General features: G+C 41.1%; 1 protein-coding gene and 1 pseudogene across 5 annotated transcripts in view; one reads left to right on the top strand and one right to left on the bottom strand.

Moving 5' to 3' along the window:
- Positions 1-23,585, top strand: part of PRKN (parkin RBR E3 ubiquitin protein ligase) — a 1,390,810-nt gene that overhangs the window by 146,108 nt on the left and 1,221,117 nt on the right. The gene's annotated exons all lie outside the window — the stretch shown is intronic.
- On the bottom strand, positions 15,759-22,809 carry LOC134735945 (keratin, type II cytoskeletal 8-like; annotated as a pseudogene).

Here is a 23,585-nt window from a genome sequence, read left to right as displayed (position 1 = left end):
GACCCAGTGAGTACCTAGCACTGTGTTAAGTCTTATGTGGGATTCAAAAGCTTAAGATAAAAACAAACCATTTAACCATCAGACTTGGACTCTGTTCATTAAAATGCAAAGAGAGCGGCTGGGCGCGGTGGCTCACGCCTGTAATCCCAGCTCTTTGGGAGGCCGGGGCTGGCGGATCACCTAAGGTCGGGAGTTCGAGACCAGCCTGACCAACATGGAGAAACACCGTCTCTACTAAAAAAAAAATACAAAATTAGCCGGGCGTGGTGGCACATGCCTATAATCCCAGCTACTAGGAAGGCTGAGGCAGGAGAATTGCTTGAACCTGGGAGGCGGAGGTTGCGGTGAGCCGAGATCATGCAATTGCACTCCAGCCTGGGCAACAAGAGTGAAACTCCATCTCAAAAAAAAAAAAAAAAATGCAAAGAGAGCTGAGTTTAAGAGCTTGGTAACTTGGGTTTTAAGAGGAATAAAGCACTGCATATATTATCATGCAAATTTGAACTTGAACTTGGTCCTAGAAATAAATTTCTATTCATAACTCCATCTTTTCTTTCAGAGACCCTTAGGCTATCTATATGACAGGATAAACTCTGTGAACACAAAAACACAAGCAGCATAATCAGGATATTTTATCCTCAGTATCCTTAACTCCTGAAACTGGAATAACTGGATGATACAGAACATTTATTCAGCTTTCATATGTGCAAAGTCACATGGATAAACGTTCTCATTCCAGTGTATTTTGTTTTCCATTCTAAAAATACTTAACGCTTGTTTTTGTAAGTTTTAGGATCTATAAATCAGTGAGAACTGAAGGAGGACAGGATTTCCTCCTGCAAGGCATCTTTTGCATACATAATCTTGGACTTCTCTGCTTCAGTGCTGTCTTCTCAGATGGATATGTAATGTGTGAAATGCTTAATAATGTCATCAAAGAGATTTATATGTTTATGTTTTGCAGATAAGAGACTTAACCACAGGGAATTTAAATGACTTGACTGTAGTGGTTAGCACTCTGCATTTGGAAATAATTCAAATTTTTATCAAAGTCTGTTTAAATTTTTGGCTTGTATAGCCCTTTGTGAGAGAGGTCATGTGAGAGAAAACATGATTCTCCCTCTCCCTGTTGTGTTTTTGGGGTCTATCTTTGCATCTTGGTTTTGACCAGCCTTCTCATAACTATATTCCAAAAATAAATTGGGGAAAATATGCAGATAGTTCGGTTAAGTAATTTACTTTACCTAACTCTATTAGTTGAGAAAAACTCTTAAAATGCAAGTTAAGTATATATATATTTTGAGACAGTTTCACTCTTGTTGCCCAGGCTGGAGTGCAGTGGCGTGATCTTGGCTCACTGCAACCTCTGGCTTCTGGGTTCAAGTGATTCTCCTGCCGCAGCCTCAAGTAGCTAGGATTACAGTCGCCTGTCACTACGCCTGGCTAATTTTTGTATTTATAGTAGAGATGGGATTTTGCCATGTTGGCCAGGCTGGTCCTGAACTCCTGACCTCAGGTGATCCGCCTGCCTTTGCCTCCCAAAGTGCTGGGATTACAGGCGTGAGCCACTGCACCTGGCCTAAGTTAAATATTTATCTTTGTATATGAAGATCTACAAATTCTTTATGTAAGTCATTCCATGGGAAAATTAGAAATTGGTTTCCTTTTCTTGTTGGACCATGACACTGGTGAGATAGGAATTTAATATTCATTTCCACTTTTTCATTAATTGCCATATAACTACCTTGAATATTTTACTATTCATTCTAAGTTAAATAATCTTTCAAAATCACTCCTGAAAAGTAAATCGCTTATGAATGAATCTAACTGTATCTTTTGACCTTCACTTAACCTCTTATATCTCAGATGCTTGGTATTCTTTTGGGGAAAGGAAATCAAATTTATATGAGTATCAGTTCTCCTTTTAATACATTTAATCTTTTTATTAGCCTTGTGACAGCATCTTAACTTAGTGGTGACACTCTCATTGAACCTGCTGTGGCACTTTTGACTCTTTCTCAGCAGAGTGGTTTCTAGCATTGACTCCATTCTGGTACCCAAGGAGCCTGGAATATTAATGTTTTCTCAATTCAGCAAGTATGCTTGACCTTCCATTGTATTTTTAGTACATACCACTGAATGATGTCTGTCTTAGACTCTGGGGCGAGAGGAGGTATCTCTGAAGAAGTAGGAAAGGCATTATATACTCAGCAAGCCCTCAGGATTCTGCAGCAGAGGTAGCACTGATAGCCTGAGATTGATCAGCCTGCTGAGAAACTCTGCCCGGCTCCTTGCTGTTTGTGTGCTTCCACATATCAACAGTGTAGCTCAAGATTTCTGTGGGAAAGGGGCCTTGCCTAATTACCTCCCTTGATGTATTGTCCAACACAGTTCATGGACCTTCTCACATCCAGATGAATTTCATAAAACATTTTCTTGCCTGTTTCTGACATTTGCTGGGGGGCATCCTACAGAATTTCTTTTTTTTTTTTTCTCTGTTTGCCATTGTTATCCTTCTAATATAGGTCCCTGTAACCTCATGCTAGATTTGTTCACACCTAAATTGCTCCCAATTCTCAGTCCCTCCTTGAAGTTCTTTTCTTTACTTTTTTTTTTTTTTTTTTTTTTTTCCGATACCGGGTCTTGCTTTGTAGCCCAGGCTGGAGTGCAGTGGTGCAATCACTGCTCAAAGAAACCTCCACCTTCCTGGGCTCATGTGATCCTCCTACCTCAGCCTCCCAAGTAGCCGGGACTGCAGGCATGCACCACCACACCTGGCTAATCTTTGTATTTTTTTGTAGAGATGGGGTTCCGCCATGTTACCCAGGCTGGTCTCAAACTCCTGGGCTCAATCTGTCTGCTTGCCTCAGCCTCCCAAAGTGCTGGGATTATAGGCATGAGCCACTGTGTGCAGCCAATGTTATTTTCAAAGCACCATCTGATACCATGGTTCCCTGTCACTGAAAGTCCAGTGTCTTCTAACTGTCATATGAACTCCAAACTCTTCAGCCCACTTCACATCTATGGGACTAGATCTTAAAAGGAGTTGTATTATACAGAGAAAGTAATCTAAAATAATGATAACTTTCATGATAGGTCATGTTTAATTCAGCAAACTCTTGTGGAGAATGTGTTGTGGGGTGTCACCCATCTGGGGAGGTTCTGTGTATATGTCGGCATGCACACGGGGCATTCCATAAGAAGCTGAGTCTGCTAGAGAAGAAAGACGTGTCAACAGATAGTTACAATATAAGCCCAATAATTGTGTCTGTGAACATGTGTGTATAAATCTGTGTGTTGAATTTTTGTATGTTTGTAAATGTGTGTGAATGTGTGTGTTTCAATTTGTGTGATTTTGTGTGTGTGAATTTGTGTGTGTGTGTGTGAATCTGTGTGTATCTGTGCGTGAATTTGTGTAAATCTGTGAATTTGTATGTATGTGTGTATCTGTGTGTGTGAATCTGTGCACTTGTGAACTTATGTGTGTAAATCTATGTGTGTGAATCTGGATATGTGTGTGAAAGTGTGTGTGAGAATCTGAATCTGTGTGTGTGAACTTTGTGTGTAAATCTGTGTGAGTCTGGATATGTGTGTAAAAGTGTGTGTGTGAATTTGTGTGTGTGAATGTGTGCGTGTGTGTGTGCATGAACTTGTTGCGTGTGGATTTTATCCACTGAAGGAAGTTGAGGCACCCTCCACTACAGTGATTAGGAGTCTCTAGAGACAGAAGGTGATTAGATTGGGTCTTGAAGGAGTATTGGGTCTGAGTATTTGCTGGGCGTGGAAGATAAAAGATTTGAAAAGTCATTCTAAGTAGAGGAATCAGCATGTTTAATGTCATATTCTTGAAACTAAGTGACAGATAGATTCAATGGACTGGGAGTCGCAGGATTGGAGGAGAGGGGCACATGGCAATGACAGGCTTTGATTTCTTTTTCCAGGAAAAGGCTCAACATTCATTTGCTCTGTCAAAGAAGAATATGTAACATAAGATTTTAAAAGATAGGAAAAATTGGTTCAAATTGTTTTGTAGACTGATGACTAAAGAAACATATGTGGGTAAATAAACTTTTTGAATAAGAATTGAAGGCCAGGATGTTTTTCTATCTTACGGTGTTTAAGTTACTTTTGTGTCAACCTTGAACTTTTGGAGCTTAAGTTCATTTACTTTTAGTAAAATTTGTTTTCCTTTTTCTAAGAAAAAATAGGACATAAGTTAGACTTAAATGGGATTTTTTTGAAGATAAAATAGCTCTTAGAAATTTTGCATTTTGATGAGATGAATTTAAATGAACCAAATGCAATCAAATGAACAGCCCTTAAAATATACTATGTGTGAAAAATCAAATCAAGGATGCTTAGAGCAAAACATTTAAGGCTTTATTATATCGAAACCATTTGAAAAGTATATTCTAAATGATGAACAAATAGAATGTGTGATCAGGTTTTATAATTTAACACTGATTTCCCTCTTTTCCATGATTGTACTCCTTTCCTGTTCTATATACAATTTTCCTAAATACGTTGTCTTCAAAACAGACATTTAAGATAGTATTGCTGTTTTATTATAAGCAATATTTATACTCTTTGTTTAAATATGTTTGAGATCTAGAAACATTTAAAAAGGATAATTAATTTCACATGCCCACCCCCAGACTGTTAAACTTTTCTTGCAAAGTCCTCTGAGGCCATTTTAGGCATGCGCCTATATGCACACACACATACCCTTTTATAACATATATTTAATACATTATATTTAATACATTTCATATTTTAATTAAAACAGAGGCTTATACTATGTATGTTTGTATATATCACATAGTTTTGTACATGTTTTTCGCTCAGTACCATTAATCTTTTGGTTGTGGATTACTATTTTTAGTGGCTAAATATTATTTTAATTTGTCCAAATATTTCCTCTTGATAAACCCCTATGAGTTGAATTGCTGGTTCAGAGAACATCCATATTTCAGCCTTTGAATGGGTTTTTATGTTCCCGTCATCAGTGGTTGCAAGTGCATATGTTTGCACACCCTCATCAATATTGAAGTTAGCTTCCTTTCAATCATTTTTGCCAATTGTATTTATTTAGTTTTCAAAAATTTTTAAATTAATTATAGTTTTTTGAGACAGAGTCTCACTCTGTTGCCCGGGCTGGACTGCATTGGTGTGATCACAGCTCACTGAAATCTTGACCTCCTGGGCTCCAGTGATCCTCTCACCTGAGCCTCTCGAGTAGCTGGGACTACAGGCATGCACCATCATGCCTGGCTAAATTTTTTAGTTTTAGTGGAGACAGATCCTTGCTATGTTACTGAGGCTGGTCTCAAACCCCTGGTCTCAAGTGATCCTTCTCTCTTGGCTTCTCAAAGTGCTGGGATTACAGGTGAGCCACTGTGCCTGGCCCATTTTTGCCTATTTTATTTTATTTTATTTTATTTATTTTGAGACAGAGTCTTGCTCTGTTGCCTAGGCTGGAGTGCCGTGGCATTCTCTCTGCTTACTGCAACCTCCGCCTCCCAGGTTCAAGCAATTCTCCTGCCTCAGCCTCCTAAGTAGCTGGAATTACAGGTGCCCGCCATCACACCTGACTAATTTTTGTATTTTTAGTAGAGATGGGGTTTCACCATGTTGGCCAGGCTGGTCTCGAACTCCTGACCTTGGGTGATCCACCTGCCTCGGCCTCCCAAAGCGCTGGGATTACAGGCACGAGCCACCGTGCCTGGCCCATTTTTGCCAGTTTTAGAATTCAAACTATTATCTTATTATTTTCCATGTGATTTGATTGATTTTTTTCCTATTATTGATCATCTTTTTTTTTAAGTTATCTGTTTATATCTTTGCTTATTTATTGGGGGTATTTATCTTCTTCATATTTGTTTATCGGAGCTTTTTATAGATTGAAGATATAACTCTCTTTGGTTATTATTATTTCTCCACCTACTCGTCTTTTAATTTGCATATGCGTGTTTTTGTGTGTTTTGGCATACAGATATTTTAAAGATGTAGTTCATCAAATCTGTCATCATTTTTTCTGTTTTATCTTTATGGTCATGCTTAGAAATGAAAGGCATTATTTTTGCCATTTTTCATTTACCTGAAAGAAACTGAGCCTACCCTGATGGTAAATCTTTAGTCACTAAGATGCCCCTCAGGGCATCAAATTCTCACTCTCAATTCGTCTTTTATTCAAAATGTACAATAAGTAGTCCCTTTTTTTTTTTTTTTTAAGATGGAGTCTCACTCTGTCACCCATGCTGGAGTGCAGTAGCACCGTCTCATCTCACTGCAACCTCTGCCTCCCTAGGTTCAAGTAATTCCCCTGCCTCGGCCTCCCAAGTAGCTGGGACTACAGGCGTGCGCCACCGTGCCCAGCTAATTTTTGTATTTTTAGTAGAGACAAGGTTTCACCATGTTGGTCAGGCTGGTCTCGAACTCCTGACCTCAAATGATCCATCCACCTTGGTCTCCCAAAGTGCTGGGATTACAGGCATGAGCCACTGCGCCAAGCCAGTAGACCCTTTTTAAAGGGAAGAAGTGGTTTTTTAGAAAAGCCTATGAGATTCCAAAGTCAATCTGAATGTTCAACACTGGGTAATTTCATTTCTGTGTCTATTGTCCAATCCTTGTTCAAGTTAGTGGTAGTGCAGTGTTGATTTCATCTTCCTAATATGCAATTTTCTTGCTTACTTTTTAGTGTTTGTATTAATAGATAGCATGCCTTTTGAGATTTGACTTTTATTAATAATTGTGTCTAACTGTCCAGGTATTTTTGTGATGCTCTAGCCTTCCCATCATACTTTAAGACTGAGTCAGCAGAGGGAACTGCATGTTCAATGGTACATAGGTGAGAGAGAACATAGTAGACAGGAAACTGGAAATCAGGATGTGGTTTCTGAAGAGAGGACATGGTCAGAGTGAGGAGGCAGAAGGAGGCAGAGTGAGAACCAAGGTTGAAGAAGGAAGTAAGATTCAAGCCATGCATGGTCTCATAAACCTTACAGGGAGATTGAACTTCATTATAAACCAATAGAACCAAGATAGGATTTTTCCAAGGGAAGAGGCACAATCAAGACCCAGGTTTTATGGCTACAGAATGCAAAACTGAATGGAGAATGACTGGAGAGTTGCTGCTGGGGGACTGTTGCAAGAGTGGACAAGAGATCCAGGCAAAAGCTCCAGGCCAATTCTTCTCTTGTTCTGGAATATAGGGTGTCGTGGGTCTAGAGGGCACAAATCTTGTGGTGTTTATTTATAATACAAATAGTGTTGAGGAGTCCATGGAGACAGTGAGACCTACGGCCTGCGTGACTGGGATGTAGCCCTGGCCATTCTTTTAGACACCAAATATGTGATGGTGATGACAAGCTCGGTTGTGGATGTGTAGTCTGTATAAAAATGGGTCTGGAGCTGAGAAATCTGGGAATGTGCTAGAGAGGCAAGCATAGAGGTCAAGTCTGCATGTATCAGCATAGAGACTGAACTGTAAGTCCTGGGAGCTAGGGGGTCAACCAGTAAGACTGCATTAAATGAAAAAAAGACCAAGGGAAAACATGGAGGAAAAGCAGCATGTGCTCTCAGGAAGCTGAGATACAATTGCTGGAGGAAGAGGAGGACAGCCAGGATGTCTTCGGGAATTCACGAGTGAGAGCCTATGAAATCATCAGAGGGGTCATTTGTGTAGAATGAGCAATAAAGGTCAGGGTTAAAAATGGTTTACTGGGTGTGACCATGCAGAGATCATTTTGCAGTCTTTTGTCTGAAGCAATGAAGAGGTGAAGAACACGGTAGGTAGTTCCATTTCTACCAGAAGGCATCTCTTTCTCCAAGACTGACGAAAGATGCAGATAGATGCAGATCTAGGTGCATGGCCTGGAATCTGAGGGGCATCCAGCCTCATTTTCTCCATGGCATAGAAGAGGCCTTCTGAAGGAACAGAGGAGACCTAGTAGCCATTACCAAGAACACTGATGGGTTTGATTACATAAAAACTGAAATGTTATGTGTGGTGAAAGAAATAACAAATAGAAATAAAAGATGGACCATAAACTGGGAGAGAATATTTGAAAAGCATAAAACAGAGGATTAACATCCCTAATCTATAAAATGTGAAAGGGGGAAAACTCAACTACAGTGTTGCCAAGTCCACTCAGAACAACTAGTGTACATAATGGAAAATAAAACAACCAATACATTTGACCTCGCTGGAATCGAGCACGTTCATATTAAAACAACAAAATACCTCTCTTTGTCTATCAGATTAGCAAAAACAAAAAAACTTAAAATCATTCACTGCTGTTGAAATAGGGGCTATATGTCTTATTGATAGAGGAATAAATTACTTCAACATTTTGGAGATGGCAGTCTTATGGTCTCTTCAAAATGTACATATGCATTTACTGTGAAACAGCCATCCCATTTTGAGAATTTAGCCTTCAGAAATAAAACTACAGTAATGTCCAAGGTACACGTAGAAATAAGTAGCAACATTGCTTCTAGTGACAAAATATTCAATCTGAAGATCTACCAATAATGAAATGGTAGAATAAAAACTGGAATATACATACTATGAAAGAGACGTTAAAAAGATGATTGGCTTAAGAATATCATGATGTAAATGTAACTGGGCAGCATAACTTCAAAATGCATTTTAAAACTTTTTTTTTTCCTCTTTCTCTTGGGTTACAAGATGTAACCTTGAAGAAAACTACAGAAGCCTTTTTCCTTTAGCCTTAAAATAGACTCCACGTTCCTCCCTTTCTCGCCAGATATACTCCCTTCTTATTTATCTAACTGTATGCTAGCATCGAATTATGTGCCTTCTTTGAAGATTTGGGGGCTAATCTTGAGACAAACAGACCAAGCCTAGAGACCCAGCTGCAGAATTCCAAAGATGACATCGGGGGCTAATCAGCAGCCCCGCCACTGTTGAGATGACGCCAGACCATGTACCAGGTGGACTGGGACCCAAGATAACCACTGGAACAAGGTGCACAGACATTGTCCTCAGCACAGTTCTGGCATGCCTTTCATATCAAGTTTTCCCTTTTTAAACTCTTTCCTTCCCCACCAAAATTTGAAGTGGTTGCTTTGGATGGGAGTCCAGCCACTTCCCCACAACTAGTTTTGGTTAATAAAGTCACTTTTCTTTCTAACAGGCCTCACACTTGTTAATTCTACTCTGCAAGCAGCGAGCTTTCTGTTACATAAATGATCACAATTCAGAGTATATAAATCATAATTCAGAATAAGTTATACATTCCCTTTAAATGAACTTATGTAAATGTATTTCACATTTGTATAAATAAGAGCAAAGTATGGAAAGATACTAGCCAAATTTTTAACTAGGAAGGGGTGAGTGATGGAAGTGGCATTGGTAGACCAGAGGATGTGACTCATTATTAAAATGTAGAAACCTTAATATCACATGGGTTACTAGCAAAAGCACGTATGACCCATTAAATTCACGTCACTCAAATAAAATGAGTAAATAATTTTATAACAAAAGAGACAGTAAACAGAACAGACTTAGTAGAAGCAAGCTGGGACTAGTTGGAAGGTTGTCACAACGAGGAAGTTTCAAAGGATGGAAGAATTCGAAGGTGTTATGATCCTCAGGAAGGGGACCAATATCTATGCATGGGAGCTCTGAAAGTCTGCAGACGACAGAGAGCCAGGAAGGTCTCCAGATCAGCTCCTGGGCCTGCCTGCGCATCAGAGGCAGTGTCCTCCTTGGGGAGCTTGCGTGAAAAAAGGTGGATGCACAGAGTGAGGGCTGGGAGGTAAGCCTGCATTTCAGTTTTAGGATCACCCATTGGAATGAATGATTCAGTCCAAGGCTTGGAACTCATTTTCTGTTTGGAATCTGCCCAAATATATAAGACATTCTAAAAATGGAAAATGGAGCACCCAGAAAGTGAAAAATGAAAATAAAATTAATAGAGATGATTTTGAGAAATGTGGGCATTTAAAGGACAGTTTTTAAGATATTCTGTATTTATGTCTGGCAATTAAGATTTCAATGAAACATTTCTATTGCCTTTTACTGACTGTTGATAGCTTTATTAATGACAAGGGGTGACACACAGATGTTAAAAATGCAGAGGAGAATTACTGGAGAGCAAAGGGAAGAGCCCCAGGGGGTTTTGTTTGTTTTTAGGTTACACAGAGTTTTTTGAGAATAGTTTCATAGCCACAGGAACCTAAATTTTCTATAAATATTTTTAAAGGAATGGATGGATAATGTATGTCTGCATAATAAGTGTTAGCATTCATGATTTCCTGATTGATTTTACTGAAAGAGCTAGTAAGATTCCTTTAATGCTTTCTTTCCATAGAATTGATAGTATTTTTCTTTCTCTGGTAGGACATTTTGTAGTAAAGTAAGGACACTCTGAAAGGAATATTTCAGTGCCCCAAATACTGTAAAATGATATTGCCCCCATGAAGACGTTTTGCTCTCTCTAGTGACAGACTTGAGGATGTCTGTCTACACCTGGCCTGTCAGGATAGTAATTCGGATGCTGTGACAAGTTTGCTGCTCCATTATCTTCATTCCGCAGATGACAAAGCTGGAGCAAGAGGAGCTAAGCTGGATCACAAAGCCAGTTAATGTCAGGGCTTAGCTGTAAATCTTCTTGTGTAAGTCTTGGATATGTTTTCTGTAGCCATAAATTCTTTTTCACAAGTGCTGAGTGTTTATTCTGCAGCAGTATGGAAGTACGTAGAGTAAAACCCAAGTTACTTAATATTGTGCAGGAGATCATAGTAAGCAATAATTTGGGATATGGATTTTCCTGGAAAATTTAACTCATTCAGCATGACACACTGAAGGCTGCCTTCAGAACCTACGTGGACATTCAAAGACACATTTGGGACAGGTGAGACAGTACATAAAGGGGGTAATAGAGGGCCAGATCTCAAGTCTAGGTCCCAGGATGCAGGCTGGATGGAAGGAGGGTCTCCCTTCTTATTTTCCAAGTAAAGTGGGAAGCACATGTCTTTGGGTGTCTGACTTTGTTAGACTGGCTGTTTTTAGGTTAAAATGATGATAACATTACTCGATCGCTACCTTGGTCTCTGTGAGTTAATCTGTGCTGCAGATGTAGTTTCTATGGGGACTGAACACCTATGATAAGGTAACTAAGAAGATGTCAAATGTAACTTGAACTAAATGATGCTGGATTTTGTTGTTATCGGTCTTCACTTAATTGTACTTTTTTTAATGTTCATTGTTTTGTTTTGTTTTTTTTTTCTTGCTCTGTTGCCCAGGCTGGAGTGCAATGGCACGATCTCGGCTCACTGCAACCCCCGCCTCCTGGGTTCAAGCAATTCTCCTAGCTCAGCCTCCCGAGCAGCTCGGATTACAAGCATGCACCACCACGCCTGTCTGATTTTTGTATTTTTAGTAGAGACAGGGTTTCACCATGTTGGCCAGGCTGATCTCGAACTCCTGACCTCAGGTGATCCACCCGCCTCAGCCTCCCAAAGCTCTGGGATTACAGGTGTGAGCCACCGTGCCCGGCCTCACTGTTTACTTTTTTCCTAGAACCTGCAGTGACCCATCACATAATACCTAATGTATGTGCAGTAAAGTTACAATCTCTTTCCATAATCCCTATGCATTTGTAAGCAAATAATAAGCTTACAAATGCATTCCTATGTAAGCTTATTTTGCTTACAAATTCATAGGAAAGTATATCATCTATAATCTGAAGCATAGCTGTGTATGTTTCCATTAGCTAATATTTGAGTGCCTGCTAAAACCAAGTTCTAGTAATACAGATAGAAAATGGTGAACACATTAGCAGATGAACAAGTAAGAATTATGTAAGAATCTTAGATAATAAATGTTGTGAAGTAAATAAAACAGGGCAACATGGTAGTAACCAGATAATGTTACTATCTGGTTACTGTCTGATAGTTACACACACACACACACACACACACACACACAGTGTGTGGTATAAGTTTAGATCAAGTCCTCAGGAAGGACCTGAGAAAGTGACTCCAGAGCTGAGATATGAATGAGGAGGAAGAAGCCACGGTATATTAGGAGATGGAAAGAGTAAGACTGGAGACCTGAAGCCAGGTTGTTGTGAAAAGAGAGAGTTCACATAGTGGACTCACTGTGTGAGGGGAGGGCAACAGGAGATGATGTCAGTGAGATCTGGGGGCGCAGACCGGCATGGCCCTGAGACTTTGGGAAGGAAGCAGAGTACAATTGAAGAACCAGGGGGCTGAGCGCAGTGGCTCACGCCTGTAATCCCAGCACTTTGGGAGGCCGAGGCGGGCAGATCACTTGAGGTTAGGAGTTCAAGACCAGACTGGCCAACATGGTGAAACCCCTTCTTTACCAAAAATATAAAAAATTAGCCAGGTGTGATGGTGTGCAACTGTAATCTCAGCTGCATGGGAGGTTGAGGCAGCAGAATTGCTTGAACCCGGGAGGCAGAGGTTGCAGTGAGCGAGATTGCACCACTATACTCCAGCCTGGGCAACAGAGTGAGACTCTGTCTCAAAAATAAAAAAAAAAAAAAGAAGAAGAAGAAGAAGGGAAGCAGCAGAAAGAACCTCAAGGATAGGGTCGAACTGAAGGAAAATGTAAAACCCCCTCTGGCAGCTGTGAGAAGAATTAATTGGGAATGGTGGGAAGAGTCTCAGTTGCCCAGGGAGCAGTGGTAATGCTTCTGACCAAGTGGTAGCTGCAGAGATGGACAAAGTGGATCAATGGAGGGCTTATTAAGGAAGTGAATAGGCATTGTTGATTGACTGGATATGGGAGGCGAAGTGAATTGTCAAGGATGGCTCCTAGGATTGTTTGCTTTTTTTTTTTTAGAATAGCTCTTCTTAATAAATAAGATAAAATAAGAGGACTATCACACAGCAGCCATGAGACGTTTATCAGCCATCTATAGAAACCATTTTATAAATCATGCAGCGTGGCTCCTGGGGGCCACCTTCCCAAGGTCACTCAGCTGATGGGTGGGGAAGCTGGGAGAGGAATCAAGGTCACCCAGACTCGGCTCAGAGCCTGGTTCTCATCCTCGAGAGTCACACTGGCTGTGTCCAGGTGTGGACCTAGAGAATGCATGTGTATCAGTCCCTGCTTTGCTCCTAATTTTCTCCTCAACTAAGCTGGGCCAACTGATACTCAGGCTTAACACAGAAAAAAAGATGTATTGAACCTTAAGTGTCAGGAGCAACCCTTGTATTGCTTCCTCTGCCTTCAGCCTTAGAGATGGGTGGCCTCTCACTGCGGGCTGAAGTCCTGATGAGACAGCAACATGAGGTGGGGCACTGTCCTCAGCCTCTTCCAGGGCTGGGCCTTCTGCAGGGCCATAGGGATTTGACTGGAGGAGGTCCCTGGGAACTCTCAGAGAAGACCTGAGATAGTCAGTTTCTATTTCTGGGGTTTTTTGACATCACAGGAGAGAGATGATTTATACTGGTCAGTTTCACGCTGATTGGGTAATGAGATGGGGGATAGTCAAAGATACACTAATTGTTCAATCCTAGGTTTGCATGTGGAATGTCTGTTTGTTTGATTTTTTTTCCAAATTTGTGTAAGCATTTCTGTACTCTCAGGTCATCTGTACCTTTATTATACTTGCTTTTGAACGTATTGGTCTCAGATAACATGCCAGGGCAATGAGTCTCACATTAGTGGTTTAATGTTTTATTGATAGTACAGTTACTTATCTGCATTTTCCTAGTTCTCTTTATATTTCTCTTGCTGTTTATCCTGTATGCCACCTCTGGGCTCCTTCCTTATTCGGCATATGTTGCCTGCCTTCTAGCTCCATGCCAGGCTTCTCCCTGAAATGCCAGCTCAGGCACCTTGCTCCCGGCTCCCTCAACTTGGATGTCCTACGGGTACTTTACATCCAGCTAAAATCTTCACTGTTGCCCCTAAATCAATGGCTGTTTTCTCATGTGGGGAAGTCACATCTACCCAGTCCTTCATACTAGAGTTTTCTGTTTTATCCCTTCTCACTGAGTGCCTACATTCAACCAATCACAAGTTTTATCTGCCAAAAGTTTGTCAAAGCAGTTTTAATTTTTTTGCCCAACCATTGCCTCTGATCAGTCCTGAATCTTTTCACTAGATTATCTTTTTTAATTATTATTTTTGTGGGTACACAGTATTTATAGGATACATAAGGTGTTTTTTTTTTTTTATTTGTTTTTTTTTTTTTTTCGAGATGAGTTTTGCTCTGTTGTCCAGGCTGGAGTGCAATGGCACGATCTCGGCTCACTGCAACCTCCGCCTCCTGGGTTCAAGCGATTCTCCTGTCTCAGCCTGCCAAGTAGCTGAGATTCCAGGTATCCAACACCACGCCCGTCTAATATTTGTATTTTTAGTAGAGACGGGGGTTTCACTATGTTGGCTAGGCTGGCCTTGAACTCCTGACCTCAGGTGATCCACCTGCCTGAGCCTCCCAAAGTGCTAGCATTACAGGCATGAGCCACTGCACCCGGCCATGAGATATTTTGATACAGGCATGCAATGTGAAATAATCACAACATGGAAAATGCGGTATCCATCCCCTCAAGCATTTATCCTTTGAATTACAGACAATCCAGTCACACTCTTTAACTTATTTTAAAATACACAATTAAGTTATTATTGACTGTAGTCACCTTGTTATGCTATCAAATAGTAGGTCTTATTCATGCTATTTTTTTCCCTCCCATCCTCCCACTACCTTCCCAGCCTCTGATAACTATTCTCCTACTCTCTATGTCCATGGGTTCAATTGTTTTGATTACTAGATTCCACAAATAAGTGAGAACATGTGATATTTGTCTTTCTCTGCTTAGCTTATTTAATAGTTTCCAGTTCTATCCAGGTTGTTGCAAATGACTGGCTCTCACTCTTTTTTATGGCTGAATAGTACTCCATTGTACATGTGTACCATGTTTTCTTTATGGATTATTCTTCTGTTGATGGATGCTTAGGTTGCTTCCAAATCTTAACTATTATATACAGAGCTGTAGCAAACATAAGAGTGCAGATATATCTTGTATATACTGATTTCCTTTCTTTCAGGTATATACCCAGCAGTGGTATTGCAGGATCAAATAGTAGCTCAATTTTTAGTTTTTGAGGAACCTCAAAACCAAAAAGTAATGTTCTCCATAGTGGTTGTACTAATTTACACTTCCACCAACAGTATATGAGGGTTCCCTTTTCTCCACATCCTTGACAGCATTTGTTATTGCCTGTCTTTTGGGATATAAGGCATTTCACCCGGGGTGACATGATAGCTCATTGTAGTTTTGATTCGCCTTTCTCTGATGATGAGTGATGTTGACCACCTTTTCATATGCCTGTTTGCCGTTTGTATGTCTTCTTTTGAGAAATGTCTATTCAAATCTTTTGCCTATTTAAAATGATCAGATTATTATATATTTTTTTCCTACAGCATTGTTTGAGCTCCTTGTATATTCTGATTATTAATCCCCAGCAGGGTTTGCAAATATGTTCTCCCATTATTTTGGTTGTCTCCACTTTGTTGATTGTATCCTTTACTGTGCAGAAGCTTTTTTTTTTTTTCAGGGCTAGCTGAGGTTTTATTTTGGAAAAAAAAATAAAAGCAATTGAATTGTTTTGTAGCTGAAGGCATGGGCAAGGGGGTCCCCAGGCAGTAAACTCCCCCGCGGGTGGGCTGAGGGCTAGGGCTGAGCCTCAGGTGGGTCTCCCATTCCCTGTGCTCCACTGCACAGCAGCCTCCCTCCTGGGCTCTGGGGCAGCCAACGGAGGAGCAGGCTGGGAGGGGCTGTCGCAGCTATTCACTTAGGAAGGACATGAGAGGACTCGGACACCAGCTTCCCATCGCAGGTCTTGATCTTCTTCGCAACCACGGCCCTGGTGGAGCTGCTGCAGCTGAAGGAGCTGGAGCCTGTGCCAGAGCCAAAGCTGGAGCCCAGGCCATAGCTGAGGCCAGGGCTTGTGAGGCCCCCATAGGCCAAGCTCAGACCATCTGCATAGGCACTGGTGGTCTTCATATGGATACTCATGTTCTGCATCCCAGACTCCAGGTGGCTCTTCTCACTCTCCAGCAGCTTCCGGTAGGTGGCAATCTTGATGTCCAGGGCCAGCTTCACGTTCAGCTCCTGGTACTCATGCAGCTGCCACGCCATGTCCTGCATGGCCCATTGCAGGGCAGCCTCCAGCTCGGACAGCTTGGTGTTGGCATCCTTAATGGCCAGCTCCCCACGCTGCTTGGCATCTGCGATGGCGGCCTCCAGGGAAGCCCTCTGGCTTTTGAGGCCCTCAATCTCAGCCTGGGGCCGGCTGATGTTCCAGTTCATCTTGGAGATCTCAGTCTTAGTACGCCTCAGGTCATTCTCTTGCTTCTCAGCCAGCGTCTGCGGCTCCTTGTACTTGATCTGGTACATGCTCTTAGCCTCAGCCTGGCTGTGGTTGGCGATCTCCTCATACTATGCCTTGACCTTAGTGATGATGCTATCCATGTCCAGGGAGTGGCTGTTGTCCATGGACAGCACCACAGATGTGTCCGAGATCTGGGACTGCAGCTCCGGGGTCTCCTCTTCATACAACTGCCTGAGGAAATTGATCTCGTCAGCCAGCCCTTCCAGGTGAGACTCCAGCTCTACCTTGTTCATGTAAGTGTCATCCATGTCCTTCTTGATGAGGATAAATTCATTCTCCGTCTCTGTATGCTTATTGATCTCATCCTTGTACTTGTTCTTAAAGTCCTCCACCAGCACCCGCATGTTGCCAAGCTCTGCCTCCAGCTTCAGCTTCTCCTGGACCAGAGTGTCTGGCTGACCCCTAGGGTTGTTGTAGCTCTTGAACATGTTGCCCATGTTGCTTCAAGCCATCTGCTGCTGCTGCAGGAGGCTCCACTTGGTCTCTACCATCTTGTTCTGCTGCTCCAGGAACCATACCTTGTCTATGAAGGAGGCAGACTTGTTGTTGAGGGTCCTGATCTGCTCCTTCTCCTGGGTGTGCATGGCCTGGATGTTGGGGTCCACCTCCAGGTTGAGGAGGCTCAGCAGGCTCTGGTTGACCATGACGGCGGTGATGCCTCCCATGCTGCTGGCCCCACCAGAGCTGCCACCCAGGCCACCCCCAGAAGCTGGTGCTGCTCACAGAGGTGGACACCTTATAGGACTTCTGGGTCATCCTGATGGACATGGTGGAGCCAGGAGTAGAGGCAAGCGGGTTGAACCAGGCAGAGATTCCAGAAGGAGCAGAGAAGCTGCTTCTTGGTCACCGTGCAGAAGCTTTTTGACTTGATATGATCCCCTTTGTCCATTTTTGCTTTGGTTGCTTCTGCTTGTGGGGTATTGCTCAAGAATTTTTTACCCAGACAGACCAGTATCCTGGAGAGTTTCCCCAATGTTTTCTTGAAGTAGTTTCATAGTTTGAGGTTTTCTATTTAATTTTTAAATCGATTTTGCTTTGATTTTTATATATGGTGAGAGATAGAAGTTTAGTTTCATTCTTCTGCCTATTGATATCCTGTCTTCTCAGCACCACTTACTGAAGAAACTCTTTTTCCCAGTGTATGTTCTTGGCACTTTTGTCAAAAATGAGTTTGCTGTACGTGTGTGGATTTGTTTCTTGGCTCTCTGTTTTGTTTCATTGCTCTGTGTGTCTGTTTTTATGCCAGTACCATGCTGTTTTGCTTACGATAGCTCTGTAGTATAATTTGAAGTCAAGTAATGTGATTCCTTCAGTTTTGTTCTTTTTGCTTAGGATAACTTTGGCTATTCTGGGTCTTTTGTGTTGCCATGTAACTTTCAGGATCCTTTTTTCTATTTCCATGAAGAATGTCATTGGCATTTTGATAGAGATTGCACTGAAACTGTAGATTGCTTTGTGTAGTATGGACATTTTAACAATATTGGATTTTAATCCATGAACATGGAATATTTTTCCTTTATTGGCATTCTCTTTAATTTATTTCATTAGCGTTTTATAGTTTTCATTATAGAGATCTTTTGCTTCTTTGGTTAACTCCTAAGAATTTAATTTATGTGTGGCTATTGTAAGTGGAATTTTTTATTTATTTATTTATTTCACATTGTTCTCTGTTGGCATTTAGAAATGCTACTGATTTTTGTATGTAGATTTTGTGTCCTGCAACTCTGCTTAATTTGGGTGTCAGTTCTAATGGTTTCTTGTGGAATCTTAAGGTTTTTCCAAATATAAGATCATATCATCTGCAGACAAGGATAATTTGACTTCTTCCTTTACAATTTGGATGCCTTTTATTTCTTTCTCTTTTCTGATTGCTCCAGCTAGGACTTCTAGTACTATGTTGAATAACAGTGGTGACATCAGGCATCCTTGTCATGTTCCCGATCTTAGAAGAAAGGCTTTCAGTTTTTCCCAATGTAGTATGATACTAGCTGTGGGTCTGTCATTTATGGCTTTTAATAAAAGCCATATGTTGAGATGTGTTCCTTTTATCTCCAGTATTTTGAAGATTTTTATCATGAAGCGATGTTGAATTTTATTAAATACTTTTTCAGCATCAATTGAAATGATCATATGATTTTTATCTTTCATTCTGTTGATATGATGTATCACATTGATTGACTTGAATATTTTAAATCATCTTTGCATCCCAGGATAAATCCCACTTTCTGATGTAATGTTGAATTCAGTTTGCTAGTATTTTGTTGAGGATTTTTGCATCAATATTCATCAGAAATATTGGCCTGTAGTTTTCTTTTTTTGATGTGTCTCTGGTTTTGGTATCAGAGTAATACCAGCCTCGTAGAACAAGTTTGGAAGTATTCCCTCCTCCTCTGTCTTTTGGAATAGTTTGAGTAGGGTTGGTATTAGTTCTTCTTTAAATGTTTGGTAGAATTCAGCAGTGAAGCCATCAGGTCCTGGGCTTTTCTTTACTGGAAGACTTTTTATTATGGCTTTAATCTTGTTACTTGTTATTGGTCTCTTCCGGTTTTGGATTTTTTTTCCTGGTTCAATAATGGTAGGTTGTATGTATCTAGGAATTTGTCCATTTCTTCTAGACTTTCCAATATATTGACATATAGTTGCTCATAGTAGCCACTAATGATCCTTTGAACTTCTGCAGTATCAGTTGCAATGTTTCCTTTTTCATTTATGATTTTATTTGGATCTTCTCTCTTTTTTTCTTTGTTAGTCTGGCTAAAGATTTGTCTATTTTGTTTGACTTTTCAAGAAACCAACTTTTTGTTTTATTGACCTTTTGTATTTTTTTCATTTCAATTTATTTCTGCTCTGATCTTTATTATTATTTTCTTCTACTAATTCTTGGCATATAGAAATGCTACTGATTTTTGGGCTATCATGCAGATTAAGTCCGATGTTTCTTTGTTGATTTTCTGTTTGAAGACCTGTCCAGTTCTGAAAGTGGGGTGCTGAAGTCTCTAGTTATTATTGTATTGAGGCCTATCTCTCTCTTTAGCTCTAATACCATTTGTTTTATCTTAATATATCTGGGTGCTCCAGTGTTGGGTGCATATATATTTAAAGTTCTTACATCGTCTTGCTGAATTGACCCCTTTATCATTATATAGTGGCCTTTTTATATCTTCTTATAGTTTTTGTCTTGAAATCTATTTTTTCTGATATAAGTATAGCAACTCCTGCTCTTTTTTTGTTTTCCATTAGCATAGAATATCTTCTTCCATCCCTTTATTTTCAGTCTATGTGGATCTTTATAGTGAAGTGTGTTTCTTGTAGGCAACAAATAAATGAGTCTTGTTTTTTTCATCCATTCACCCAGTCTATGTCTTTTTGTTGGAGAGTTTAGTCCCTTTACATTCATTGTATGTTTGTATGTATGTATGTATGTATATATGTATGTATGTAAGTATGTATGTATTTATTTATTTATTTTGAGACTGAGTTTCACTCTTGTCACCCAGGCTGGAGTGCAATGGCATGATTTGAGCTCACTGCAACCTCTGCCTGTCAGGTTCAAGCAATTATCTTGCCTCTGCCTTTTGAGTAGCTGGGATTGCAGGCACACACCACCACGCCTGGCTAATTTTTGTATTTTTAGTAGAGATGGGGTTTCACCATGTTGTCCAGGCTTGTCTCCAACTCCTGACCTCCCAGGCAGGTGACCCACCCACCTCAGCCTTCCAAAGTGCTGGGATTATACTCATGAGCCACCGCTCCCGGCCAGTGTTATTATTTATAAGTAAGGACTTACTCCTCCATTTTGTTATTTGTTTTCTGGTGGTTTTGGTGTCTTCTCTTCCTTCTTTCTTTTCTTCCTATCTTCCTCTAGCAAAGGTGATTTTCTCTGGTGATACGATTTAGTTTCTTGCTTTTTATTTTTTGTGTCCCCACTATGTGTTTTTTTGGTTTGATATTATCATCATTTTAACCTCATAACAATTTAACATGAATTGCATAAACAAACAGACAAAAGGAAAACTAATAAAAACTCTATACCTTAACTTTATCCCCTGGCATTTTAACTTTTTATTGTGTCTATTTATATCTTATTGTACTCACTAGGCCTTGAAAAGTTGTTTTAATTATTATTTTTGATTGGTTCATTGTTTAGCCTTTTTACTTAGGGTAAGAGTAGTTTACACACCACAGGTACACTGTTACAATGTTCTAGCTTTTCCTGTGTACTTACTGTTACCAGTGAGTTTTGTACCCTCAGGTGATTATTTATTGCTCATTAATTTTTTTTTTTTTTTATGATTGAAGTACTCCTTTTAGCATTTCCTGTAGGACAGGTCTGCTCTTGGTGAAATTCTCCAGCTTTTGTTTGTCTGGGAAAGTCTTTATTTCTCCTTCATGTTTAAAGGATAGTTTTGCCAGATACACTATTATAAGATAAAAGATTTTTCCTTCAGCACTTTAAATATGTCATGCCATTCTCTCCTAGCCTGTAAGGTTTCCACTGAAAAGTCTGCTGCCAGATGTTTTGGAGCTCCATTGTATGTTATTTATTTCTTTTCTTTTGCTGTCTTTAGGATCCTTTCTTTATCCTTGACCTTTGGGAGTTTGATTATTAAATGCCTTGAGGTAGTTTTCTTTGCATTAAATCTTCTTGGTGTTCTATAACCTTCTTGTAGTTGTATATTGATAGCTTTCTCTAGGTTTGGGAAGTTCTCTGTTATTATCCCTTTGAATACATTTTCTACCCTTATCTTGTCCTTTATTTTCTCTTTAAGGCCAATAGGCCAATTGCTGTATTTTTTTTGTTTTTGTACTTTTTTTTTTTTTTTGAGATGGAGTCTTGCTTTGTTGCCAGGCTGGAGTGCAGTGGTGTGATCTGAGCTCACTGCAACCTCTGCCTCCCTGGTTCAAGTGATTCTTCTGCCTTAGCCTCCCAACTAGCTGGGATTACAGGCGCACACCACCACACCTGGCTGATTTTTGTATTTTTTGTAGAGACGCGGTTTCACCATGTTGGCCAGGATGGTCTTGATCTCCTGACTCTGTGATCCACCCGCCTTGACCTCCCAAAGTGCTGGGATTACAGGCATGAGCCACCACACCCAGCCCAATTACTCTTAGATTTACTCTTTTAAGGCTATTTTATAGATCCTGTAGGCAAGGCATAATTTATTGTTGTTTGTTTTTTGTCTCCTCAGACTCTGTATTTTCAAATAGTCTGTATTCAAGCTTACTAATTCTTTCTTCTCCTTGATCAATTCAGCTATTAAAGGACTCTGATACATTCTTCAGTATGCCAATTGTGTTTTTCAGCTCCAGAATTTCTGCTTGATTCCTTTTAATTATTTCATTCTCTTTGTTAAATGTATCTGATAGGATTATGAGTTCCTTCTCTGTGTTATGATGAATTTCTTTGTGTTTTCTCAGCACAGCTATTTTGAAATCTCTGTCTGAAAGGTCACATAGCTCTATTTATCCAGGATTGGTCTCTGGTGCCTTATTTAGTTCATTTGATGAGGTCATGTTTTCCTGGATGGTGTTGATGCTAGTAGATGTTCTTTGGTGTCTGGGCATTGAAGAGTTGGGTACTTATTGTAGTCTTCACTGTCTGGGCTTATTTGTAGCCATCTTTCTCCGGAAGGCTTTCCAGATATTTGACAGGACTTGGGTATTGTGATCTAAGCTGTATCTACTTTAGGGGGAACCCCAAGCCCGGTAATGCTGTGGTTCTTGCAGACTCATAGAGGTGCTGCTTTGATGGTCTTGGACAAGATCTGTGATAATTCTCTTGATTACCAGGCAGAGAGTCTTGTTCTCTTCTCTTGCTTTCTCTTAAACAAAGAGTCTCTCTCTCTCTGTTCTGAGCCACCTAAAGCTTGAGGTGGAGTGACACAAGCACCCCTGTGTCACCACTGTGACTTTGTTGAGTCACATATGAAGCCAACAAAGGGCTGAGTCTCACCCAAGTCCTGCTGTAACCACTCCCTAGCTACTGCCTATGTTCACTCAAGGCCCTGGGGCTTTATAATCAGTAGGTGATAAAGCCAGCCAGGCCTTTTTTTTCCGCATCAGGGTAGTGAGGTCTGCCAGGCTCTGGGTAGGTCCAGAGGTGCCATCTGGGAGTCAGGAACTAGAGTCAAAAGTCTTAGACATCTACCTGGTATTGCTGCTGAGCTGACACTCAAAACACAAAATACAGTCCTTCCCAGTTTTCTCTCCCCTTTCCAAAGGCAGAGGAGCCTCACCCTGTAATCACCACTACCCCAAACCATGAGGAGTACTGCCACACTAGCCCTGATGTTCCCTTAAGGCCCAAAGGCTCTTAAGTCAGCTTGTAGTGAATGCCACCTGGTCTGGGACTCACCCTTCAGGGCAGTGGACTTCCCACTGTCCCAGGGCAGGTCCAGAAATGCCATCCGAGGGTCAAGTCCTGGAATTGAGGACCCCAAGAGCACACTTGGCATTTTGGACCCCAGTAGCTGTGCTGGTGCCTGAAGCCAGCATGTCCCAGAGCCTCACCCAAGGCGCTCGACGTGGTACCTGATATTGCTGCTGGTTATTCATGACCCAAGGGCTCATCAGTTAACAGGTGATGAATGCTGCTGGCACCAGCTCCTTTCTTTCAAGGCAGTGGGTTCCCTTGTGGGCCAGAGTGTGTCTAGAAATGTTGTCTGGTAGCTGAGGCCTGGAACAGAGGCCTCACAACTCTGTCTGGTGCCCTATCCTGCTGTGGCTAAGCTAGTGTCCAAGATACAAAACAAAGTCCTCCCTACTCCTCCCTCTCCTCTCCTCAAGTGGAAGGAAGGCGTCTCTTCTGGAGCTGAGAACTGGGCAGCCTGGGGTTAGGGGAGGAGTGATGCTAGCACTCCCTTGTCTGTCCCAGCTGGTGTCTCAGTGTGTCATGTGCCCTCCCACCCCCAGTTCACAGTCTATGGGCCTAGTTCAGCACTCGGACTCTCCTAATAGTTGTAGTCCTTATGGCCTAGACTGCCTTTCACATTGACCTGGAGACTCAGAGTGCTGTAGCCCTCTGTGGCAAGGTTTGCAGGCACTCAAGTTCTGACTTCAGGGATCTGCATTCCCCCTGGTGTGGGCAGGCATCAGCTGAGTTTGGTCTGGTTTTCCTTTCTACTCTAACAGGACAACACTGAGTTTAATGCCTCACAATTGCTGTATTCTCCCTCCCTGAGTG

The sequence above is a fragment of the Symphalangus syndactylus genome, chromosome 2 (genome assembly GCF_028878055.3).
Source record: "Symphalangus syndactylus isolate Jambi chromosome 2, NHGRI_mSymSyn1-v2.1_pri, whole genome shotgun sequence".
NCBI classification, from domain to species: domain Eukaryota; kingdom Metazoa; phylum Chordata; class Mammalia; order Primates; family Hylobatidae; genus Symphalangus; species Symphalangus syndactylus.
The sequence above is the reverse complement of the archived record's forward strand: the minus strand, read 5'-3'. Positions and strand labels throughout refer to the sequence as shown.